Raw genomic sequence first — 8,564 nt, 5'->3', positions numbered from 1 at the left:
TGTTAACTACGTTTAAGCACTTATTTTAACTGACATTACATATTAATTATACTCTTATAAGATGTATGTAGATAGTATAAGAAATGTGCAGAATATGACAGTTTAATGGTGGAGGTACAAACATATTGATAGATCTCTTGTAATGCACTGTTGACGAACCTGCAAAGTTTGTCATTCATTGCATAACTGCACCGTAGTTGTGTATATGATATGTCAATAAACCTTAGAACATCTTGGCCCTTTCTCATGTCATCAAATGTCCCTCCTCGACTCCTCGGTCCTCCGGTAGTGACCCGGAAATGAATTTTAGCGCGCCATGTTGAAGGACATCTCATTTCTCGAAATGCACATCGAGGACCGAGCATCGAGCGTCGAGGAGGCTCTCTGGAGGAGCTATAACCGAGGATACACTGATGGGTCCTCCACGGTCCTCCACGGCTCCTTCGTGGATGCATTTCCGGCAACAGTGATGTTTCAAAGAGTCGAGACGCACGGCCGGACTTATCTCAGCCAATGACAGCTCTGCATGCATCCCCTGGATATTATTTTATTAACTGCTTTCATCGCGACGCGATGTTTACAGTGAGAACAGCTGTGAGGTCCGTGCAGAAAGCAGAGCAGTGTGTATAATATATATCACTCAGTATAACAGGCCTACTCTCTTTATTTGCTTTAGTTTAGTAGATATCTACAAACAAAGTCGATATTTTTCTAAAACCATTTAGTGCTTCACATAATAAATTACACAACGGCTGTAGCCTGATTATATGCTTTAGGAGCTGTAGGTGCGTGTGTGTGGTGTAGGTGTGTGTGGTACAGTGTGTGCGTAGATGCAGCGGACAGACAGGTCTCAGTTGGTTTGGTGTCCTCTGCTTACTTGTAATACTTGTAAATAAAACTTTTGGCCCGTCATTTATTTCCCTCATTGTAGCGACCAGAGAGGGGGGGGGGGATATATCCAGTCTCTGATAGTGTTACGTTATTATGAGAGTGCTCTGTTTGATTCTGAAATTGTATATATTTATATAAATATATACATATATGTGTGTGTGTGTGTGTGTGTCTGTGTGTCTGTGTGTATGTCCGCATCTGTAGCCTGTTATTGTCTCATTATACCGCACTGTGAATGAATTCAAAGTAAATATATAAGTCGTCATGAACACATCTGTCCATCAGACAGAGGGCTGCTGTGCCTCCGGTCATCATTAATGGACGTCTCTTTAAAATGACCGCTCAGAGGAGAGGAGTTCTCATTTCTCTAACCGCCTGCTGCTTCCCCTCCTCTCTCCCCCTCCTCGGCTCCTCCGCTCGCATCTCCTGTGGGCGGGACTAAGTCTCGAGGATAGGAGTCGAGGAGGGGAGTCGAGGAGGGACATTTGAAGACATGAGAACGGGCCCTTGAAAGGGATGTGCCAAATAGGTTAAGGTTACCCTCTGAATTGTGGTGGAGTAGAATTACAAAGTAACAATAAATACTGCTGACAGTTAATGTATCAACGTCTCCATTACAAGTTTCAAAAACTAAACCTTTCTTATTTACACTATTGTCTTTGATTTATTTCCCAAATTATGTTTGTGAATTTAATGATTGTCAAATACAGTTCAACTGGGGAGTAAAACTGTTATAGCAAACCAGATAAGTCACATGTTGACCTGACAAATCTACCTTTTCAAATAGTGCTTTTAACAGGAGCCAAATTGTGCTACATTTCAGGTGAATACTTTGATAGTAGGTTTAGAATAAGTTTCTAGGTTTTAACATAAGCCGCGTTCACACCGGAGTACTTTCACCGTACTTTTCGCGTTTTAGTTCCGTGAGTCGCGTTCACACCAAAAATCGTACTTAATCTCGGGTACTTTTACCCCCATTTTTAGAGCCAACTCAGAGAGCGTACTTTTCTGTGGGTGAAAAGTTCTCCAAAAGTGCCCCAGTGCTGATTGGCTGGGCGAATTGCAAACCACGCCCGTACAACTCTGAAAATGTTGTGTAGAGCCGCCATTGTTTTTCCTCGCTACAAAACACAACGCTCCGTGCGTTGTGTTTGTTTTTGAAAGCAGTTATGGCAAGCATCAAGAAATGATGAGGAGGTGTCGGCGCTTCTGGAGATCTACGCAGAGGACGCGACCCAGGGAATGCACTGAAGCCAGTTCAGTAGCTTTCACTCGACCTGGGAATGTGCACAGCCCCACGGCTAAAAATAAAGAAACTCGGGCAGGACTACAAACGGCGGATTCAGTGGCCAACGATGACGAAGGTAAAATCAACTACATGCACTGGGGTTTTAATCTGCACAATAATGGTCTCAGATGTACTTTTATTTGCTCAGTAGATCAAGCTAGCCATGCTAGCCATAATAGGCTAACACCGGCCCCGAGCACACAGTACACACACACTGTAACTTTGTCTTGAAAGAACGTTGCGCATCGAACTGATGTTCACAATCATGTTTATTTCATAATATTCATCATATTTTATGTTTAACTTGCCTCAACAACATTAAACAAAGTTCAAGCATACATGAAGCACTCTTCAAAAAGGAACAATCCTCCGTGTTTGAACCTCTTAAATCGCTGCATAGCCGATTTATTTGGACTGGATTATCCCAGAGGGTCTAAACATTCTTTATAACACAGTTTCAGATTTGTGAAACCTTAATTCTATTTGTGAAAATACAAAAAACACATTCCTAGTATGTTGTAAAACTACATGGCGACTAAACTTGTATATTGTATATTGCTTATTTTCCCCTCTTAGGAAAGCGGACACGGGATGCGAATTTCTTTGACACCGCCCAGGCGTTGGAGGACCGGCGTGCCGTGGTGAATGAGTCGCTGCGTGGAGATCAGATGGTGCTGTTCACCAAGGCCCAGGAAACGGAGGACAAGATGCTCACCTCGATGGAGCGCCAGGCAGAAGTGTTCAAGCAGCAGATGGAGCGCCAGCAGCACCAGGATGAAGTGTGGGCGCTGCGCCATGAGGAAGCGTCGGCGCAGCGGCAGGATGAGCGACAAACTGCATTTAATAACAGTTTATTTGGTATAGTTTTTGTAAATACTGACACACGACACACAACGTTGCACTAAGGTGTGCATGCTGCTGAGAATATCCCTACACCTGGGACAGTTTATTTTATATTGTTATTACTGTTATGACTTTATTTTATATATAATGTTTACTGACATGTACAACTGACACTTTATTTACATTTAAAATTGTTCTATTTAATGTTATGTCTTGAGAGTGCAATAAAGAAAACCGACATGGCGATTAAGCTTATTTCTCCTGACACTTTATCTTTTGTGACCTGTGTAGCATCCTATACATCACATGTAAGTGATTATTACCATCATGATACCATCATGTTTCATCGGTTATAAACTGGCAAAGCTTTATTTGTCATTTATTTATCATCAATGTTGCAACCTTGTGGGGGAATGGCAGGGGCACATACACAAATATGACAATTTATATAATTTTAAATATTATTTGACCTAAACTTTTAATTCCCCCCCATTTCACACAACACAACATGGAGTCCACTATGGGGCAAAACTAACATGTATGTTTGCATAGTGTTTATGGCAGACGGATGCAGTGGGTCTCAGGAAGATATATAATAAAGGTGGGTTTGCTGCTGAGACTCCCTACAGCTGGGAGTTTATTTTATATTGTTATTACTGTTATTATATAGTACAACTGACACTTTATTTTATATTGACAATGTTTACTGACATGTACAACTGACACTTTAGTTACATTTAAAATATTTCTATTTAATGTTATGTCTTGAGAGTGCAATAAAGAAAACCGACATGGCGATTAAACAGATCCTGTATCAGTTTTTCTTCTTCTCTTGTTTTGTAGCGGGTTGCAAACAACTTTAAGGTGCTTACCGCCACCTACTGTACTTGTAATCTTCCCTCAGGGAAAAGTACTCCGGTGTGAACGCGATCTGTACTAAGTACCCTGGGGTTAAAAGCGCCAGGGCTCTTAGTGCCGGAACTAAGTACAGGAAAGTACTTGGTGTGAACGCGGCTATAATGTTTCTCATATGGTCCGTTGCTGCAGGACTGTCACATATCGTCTTTTAGAGATGCTCCTGATGTTCCGGTCCCTGGCATTTAGAAGATCTGGTCTGCATTTCCACGTTTTGGGGCAAATTCAAATTGTACCAGTATTATTCATGAGATATACAGAAGACCATAACAAAAATTGATATCTATCTTGTGTTTTAAGACTGAGGCAGTCCGAAAATAATGATTGTCACATTTGCATTAACATACCAAAAACTAAAACATTTTAAATGGCTTTACCCTATTGAGAAATAATTGTACAAAAAATACACAACAGAAACAACAATTTATTGAAACAATTTATTGAAAAAACGTATTGTGTGTGTGTGTGTGTGTGTGTGTGTGCGTGTGTGTGTATGTATGTGTGTGTGTGTGTGTGTATGTGTGTGTGTGTGTTTGTGTCTGTGTATGTATGTGTGTGTGTGTCTGTGTGTATGTGTATGTGTGTGTCTGTGTGTTATTATGTTGAGCTGCTATAGTTTTGGGCAGGCTCCCATGTGTCCTCCCAGTCCTTGCCACTGCAAAACACACATAAAGACCAGTTGAATAATTATTAATATGTCATGCTATATATATTTCTGATGCTTAATCAGGCAAGTAAGTCAATTTAAAATAGGATTTGAAACATTAGCTTCAGCTCAATGTCCCTCTTCGACTCCTCTCTCTCCCGCTCCTCCGGGACTTGACCCGGAAATCAATCAAGACACGCCATGTTGAAGGACGTCACAATCGCTTCAACGCAAACGGAGGAGTCGAGGAGGGGTGAGGGAGGAGGCTTCCAGAGGAGACGAAAGGGAGGATACACGAGAGCACACTACTCGCGCATCAGACCTCCGCCCCCAGCTGCACAGCCTCTGCTCACTGCAGCTGATCTTACCGTTAAAGGAGGATCAGAGTCATTAAATGTTTAAAGTGCTTCATTAAGAGTAAAATATATTAAATCTCTTAAACGAATCAGGAGATCGAACTCTATAAAAACATTAAAGTGTGTTAAATATACTTACAAATTCTATAATAATTTTTTGATTATAAAATAATAACGTACAGTTCTTACTTGTGGTTTGTGATGCATGTGTGGTAGACCCACAGCACGTCAAACATTTAGGATATATACAAATACGGGTAGCATAACTAATACATATGTTAGTGATTTGTGTCTCTCTTCTGTAGGACAAATTACATAACAACATACAATACAAAAGTATTCAATTGAGATGAGCCTACTGTATCAGTGTATAAACCCTTTGCTTCCAGTACAACACATACATGTATGGTCATTAAGGACAAACTTACCACTCGGAGCATGGTGTCCAGCGAATTTTCACTTCTTGTCTTTGCTGAAAGGCATGACATGAAATGGACAGAAATATTAATGAGAGATACTTTACAAAGTTAGGTGATACAACTTTACAGAACATTATTTGTACCATTTATAGACCATCAATAAGGTTAGATTTCTACACATAAACAATACTAACAGACAACAGCATCTGAAACCAGAGATACAGAAGAATCCACTATCGTACCAGTATGGAGCAGCTTCTTTAAGACTGGGAGTTTCCTACAACACAAGGTTATAAGGTGATGCAAAACGTAGTCCTGTAATGCTTACAATGACAACAAAAGGTGCAGTGTCGAGGATGGATTGAGGAACCTCACCGCTCCATACTTGTACGATAGTGGATACTTGTGTATCTCTGGATTCAGAGGCGTTATATGTTAGTATCGTTTGGGCTCTGTGCAGATATCTCACTGATGGTCTGTAGACGGTACCAATAATGTTCTGTACGTTTTTATGTTATTTAACAAGAAAAACAAAAAGGAAGAAATTATAACACACTTACATTAAAAACTCTTCTTTCCACAATGCTCTCATAGAGGAACACCTTCTGGGTCCTGTGTTTCCTGCATTCTAAAAATAAATAACACCAATTTAATAATTAGGTAATAAGTCTTCCAAACAATCATTTAAAGAAATGTATTGTATAGTATAAAGTATAGTGCAAATCGAACCTTTTCGACTTTTCTTTGACGGTGGAGGCGGTGGAGGAGAAGACAAGGAGGAGAGAGAAGGCTGGGAGCATGGAGGAGGTGGAGGAGAAGATAAGGAGGAGAGAGAAGGCTGGGAGCATGGAGGAGGTGGAGGAGAAGACAATGGGGAGAGAGAAGGCTGGGAGCATGGAGGAGGTGGAGGAGAAGACAAGGGGGGGAGAGAAGGCTGGGAGCATGGAGGAGGTGGAGGAGAAGACAATGGGGAGAGAGAAGGCTGGGAGCATGGAGGAGAAGACAAGGGGGGGAGAGAAGGCTGGGAGCATGGAGGAGGTGGAGGAGAAGACAAGGGGGAGAGAGAAGGCTGGGAGCATGGAGGCGGTGGAGGAGAAGACAAGGGGGAGAGAGAAGGCTGGGAGCATGGAGGAGGTGGAGGAGAAGACAAGGGGGAGAGAGAAGGCTGGGAGCATGGAGGCGGTGGAGGAGAAGACAAGGGGGGGGAGAGAAGGCTGGGAGCATGGAGGAGGTGGAGGAGAAGACAAGGGGGAGAGAGAAGGCTGGGAGCATGGAGGCGGTGGAGGAGAAGACAAGGGGGAGAGAGAAGGCTGGGAGCATGGAGGAGGTGGAGGAGAAGACAAGGGGGAGAGAAGGCTGGGAGGATGGAGGAGAAGACAAGGGGGAGAGAGAAGGCTGGGAGCATGGAGGAGGTGGAGGAGAAGACAAGGAGGAGAGAGAAGGCTGGGAGCATGGAGGAGGTGGAGGAGAAGACAAGGGGGAGAGAGAAGGCTGGGAGCATGGAGGCGGTGGAGGAGAAGACAAGGGGGGGAGAGAAGGCTGGGAGCATGGAGGAGGTGGAGGAGAAGACAAGGGGGAGAGAGAAGGCTGGGAGCATGGAGGCGGTGGAGGAGAAGACAAGGGGGGGAGAGAAGGCTGGGAGCATGGAGGAGGTGGAGGAAGAGAAAAAAGATGGAGAGTAAATGTCTCCGGAAGGAGGCCGGGGGGCTCTGTCTCTGGCTCTGGCTCTTGCTCTGGCTCCGTCTCTGGCTCTCGCTCTGGCTCCGTCTCTGTCTCTCGCTCCGTCTCTGTCTCTGGCTCTCGCTCCGTCTCTGTCTCTCGCTCCGTCTCTGGCTCTCGCTCCGTCTCTGGCTCTCGCTCCGTCTCTGGCTCTCGCTCTGGCTCTTGCTCTGGTCCAGGGGGGGCTGGTGGACCAGCAGATGTTGATGCAGCTTGTTGTGCAGCACACACTGCAAATGTTGAAAATAATACAAGGGAAAATTAACAGAACACATTTTAAGGAAGACTTATTTTTGGCCTTACTTGCAAGAAATTAATTAAATGCATTGAATTTCCCTCTTATTATAAATCAACCAGGTAGTTCTTAAGTGAATGAAATTCAGGTAGTGTGAAAATAATGTTTTTAAGCTACCACAGCTGACTGTAGACATATTGCTATGTTTCTCATATCAGTGTTTAACACAACAACTTATCGTATTTAGTTAAGACCATGATCATAATGAAAATGTAGTTGCAGTCTGGAGCAGCTTCTCTCATTAAACTAGAAATCATTTAAAACTTGCAGATAAATACATTAAATCTGTAATGAAACATGGTGATAAGACTTTTGACAGGTTGTTGCCGGGTATGTTTTTGCAAAGAACCACGTGCGTCTCACAGAAGAAAATAGGCATGACTTTTCTTCTGTGTCATTTCGAAACTGTGGGTGCTCTGACATGTTTCTACGGATGCCCAGATAAAAAGCAGGGTGCGAGGTAGGAGTGTCATGATGTCTAATTTCATTGAATGTCTTTTGCCTCAACTCGTCTCTCGAGGTGTCTCCTCCTCTTCTCCCATCTCATGTGAGAGGGATTAAGACAGGAAGAGAGGAGGCAAGAGTTACAAACTGGGAAAACAGAGCAGCCTCATATCTTTATGATGCCTGCAGAGATGTGTTTGTATTAGAGACACATGCATAACGTGCATGCTTGCTAACTACAGGTGAGTAATGTCGACATTTGCATTCAATTCAACCCTTTAAATATTTGTGTATAGCACATTTCAATGTTGTCCAAAGTGCTGTACAGGCTTAAAACACAATACAAAATAAAGAAATATGCATACAAATAATTAATTATAAATAAAAACTAAAAAGTAGGTAACTGCAATACCATTAGTGTGGTACCCTCATATTAGTATCTTAGTGTTCACAGTGATAACATGCTGGCCCTGACAAGCCCATGTTGACAGCCTTTGTTCTATAATACAGCATAGGTTGTATTATATAAAAAAGGCTCAGGGGGGGATGACATTTTAATGATATAACGGGATAGATGTAACAGAAGTGTGAATTTGATGAATGCATTGACACAAAGCCCATGGACGACTACACAATGAGATAATAAAGTACAAGGATGATCTTACTTTTCAGGAGGTACTCATAGAGTTTCCTCATTTTGAGTAGGATCTCCCTAACGACCCCATCAGTGTTACCAAAATGGTGGACC

General features: G+C 42.7%; 1 long non-coding RNA gene across 1 annotated transcript; it reads right to left on the bottom strand.

Annotated features, from left to right (window-relative positions):
• Positions 1 to 4,435: 4,435 nt before the first annotated feature.
• On the bottom strand, positions 4,436 to 6,339 carry LOC117469247. The gene is made up of 4 exons (XR_004554571.1): positions 6,088 to 6,339; positions 5,919 to 5,986; positions 5,368 to 5,411; positions 4,436 to 4,592 (listed from the first exon to the last, which is right to left on the bottom strand). It is a non-coding gene; the product is annotated as an uncharacterized LOC117469247 (long non-coding RNA).
• Between the last annotated feature and the right edge of the window lie 2,225 nt (positions 6,340 to 8,564).

The sequence above is a fragment of the Trematomus bernacchii genome, unplaced genomic scaffold (assembly GCF_902827165.1).
Source record: "Trematomus bernacchii unplaced genomic scaffold, fTreBer1.1, whole genome shotgun sequence".
NCBI classification, from domain to species: domain Eukaryota; kingdom Metazoa; phylum Chordata; class Actinopteri; order Perciformes; family Nototheniidae; genus Trematomus; species Trematomus bernacchii.
Note: the sequence above shows the minus strand (reverse complement) of the source record. Positions and strands in the feature narration are given on the sequence as shown.